This window comes from Elephantulus edwardii, unplaced genomic scaffold (genome assembly GCF_000299155.1).
Source record: "Elephantulus edwardii isolate Elephantulus edwardi_28Jun2011 unplaced genomic scaffold, EleEdw1.0 scaffold00139, whole genome shotgun sequence".
In the NCBI taxonomy this organism is placed as follows: Eukaryota; Metazoa; Chordata; class Mammalia; order Macroscelidea; family Macroscelididae; genus Elephantulus; species Elephantulus edwardii.
Window position 1 is genome coordinate 7,644,869 of NW_006399889.1, and position 2,206 is coordinate 7,647,074.

Sequence of the window (2,206 nt, forward strand, 5' to 3'; positions counted from 1 at the left end):
CTTTTAATTTCCTGGCTACTGGAGCCAAGAGTGTTGACTGTGGAGCCAAGCAAACTAAAGCTGTGAACAATCTCAATCTCTTCACCATCCATCCTGATGATGCCGATTGGCCCAGTATAATCATTCAGAGTGTTCTTATTACAAGAAGATAATGTATTTTTAAAATATGTGGTTTATACATACATCCTTTTAAAAATATAAATGAGGTTCAGCAGTAGACTACTTTAAACTGGTCAAGAGGTTTTAATTTTTGAGGTTGTTTTGTGTATGTCTGTATTTGTACATATGTGCATATATGTAAGGCCCATATTTTAACTAGTTGAAATTTAATATTGTTTGTACTTGAGGGGTTAGGTATTGACCTAAACTTGTAACAAAATGTATTATCTAAATTATAGGCTTATATTTTAAGAATGAAATAAAAAATGTATCACTAAAATGTTATTTTAGAATTGTCAAAAATTGGAGTCCCCTGGCGATGCAGTCACCTGTGGTTTGAATCCACCAACTGCTCTGAGAAGCATAGAGGCAGAGTCCTCTTTCCACATGATTTAGCCTCAGAAACCTGATGGGGGGTTGCTCTGAGTGGGAACTAACTTGATGGGAGGAGTGCGTGAGTAAAAGACGGACCCCATTCTTTAATAAAAAGTTGCAATGAGTTGGGAGCATTTATCCTGAAGAGGAGACTGGGGAACAATGTAAGGATGCACTCAGCGGTTCTGGTTAATTAAATGATTATAATTTTCAACTTCCATTGATGAGGCTGCTGAATAGCTGCAGCTGTGCTTCATTTCCACCAAGCAAAACAAGAGGTAGTGGATGGCAGTGACGGTGAAGACTGCTTCCTGGCACACAGAGCCTGAGCTTTGATAGTGGGTGAAGGTTTGGATGGGCAAGAAAATCCCAGTTGCTAATAGATGAGACAAAAATTGGTAATAACAGAGAAAGAGTTAAAAGGCCCCCCAAATACGGCCATTCCCAAAACCTGTGTCAAAGGGAATATTTGCTCTTTTATCTCACCAAGTTCAGCAGGCTGTGGTCATATCCTGCTGAGGCTTGGGAACAAGTTCTTGATTTCTCTGTGTTTACCTCCCCTGGAAAATTCAGTGGAAAAGATGATAATGCAAATTAGAGCAACACATCTTAATAACAGGCACGTAAGATTATTGTGCCACTGAGAGATGGAAAATATCAGCCTATGAACGAATCAGGGCAGTGCAGAACTTCAGATCCAAAGTGCAAATTTTGCTTTCCTTAATGTGACCCAAGGAACTCGGTGGCATAGTTGGTAGTGTATTGTGTTGCTAACCCAAAGGACGGTGGTTTGAATCCACCAGTCACTCTGTGGGAGAAAGCAGGGCAGTCTCTCCATAAAAACATCTACAGACTTGGAAACCCAAGGAGGGGTTGCTATGAGTCAGAACTGGCTCGATGGCAGAGGCTTTAGAGTTGGAGCTTTAGAAGGGAAGAACAATTTAGTAAGAAAAATGTTAACTTGGAGACTCTTCATACTTAGAATTGAGGCTCTTAGTTCAGTTTTTCATTGGTCTTGGGCCAAAATCCCTGCGTGGTGCAGGGGGTCATTTTGAAACCTCCATGTGTTGCTCAAGAGAAGACAATCTGCCGAACTAGTGAAAGGAGCGGGGCGCCTGTGCTGGCAGTGCCCCTCCACGTCACGGTGCTGGAAACATCTGCTGGGACTGGCACGCGACCCGCTGGCACTTCCTCAAATTCCGCGCTTCGTGACAGCTTGTAGGAGGAAGAGAGCAGACTGCTTAGAGAAGTCCTAGATAGTGTGGGCTTTTTTTCTGCTAAAACATCTTTGCTATCCCTTGCCAAGTACTCTCCCTTCTACTTTAAAAAACAGTAATATTTTATCGTGCTTTAGAGCATTTACACGGCAAGTTAGGTCTCCCTTTGAAAATTTTCATACATGTGCATTTTTGTTTCATTTTTGTTGTTTCTGTTCTGTTTTCATTAGTCTCGCTTTCCCTCCTCTTCTTACCTCATCTCTTGTTTTCCTGAATGTTGACCATTTGATTTTGTAGAATTGATAATTTACAGTGAACTCTGACAATCTAATGGGTAAGACATTATATTACCAATTTAAAGGTTGTTGTTGTTATGTGCCGTCGAGTCGCTTGCGACTCATAGCGACCCTATGCACACCAGCCCTAAACTCCACTCTGTTCTGTGCCAATCGCAC

The 2,206-nt window shown here is 41.5% G+C and overlaps 1 protein-coding gene across 1 annotated transcript in view; it reads left to right on the top strand.

Annotated features, from left to right (window-relative positions):
• The window catches only part of MRC1 (mannose receptor, C type 1), a 120,417-nt gene that overhangs the window by 55,595 nt on the left and 62,616 nt on the right, over positions 1 to 2,206 (top strand). The gene's annotated exons all lie outside the window — the stretch shown is intronic.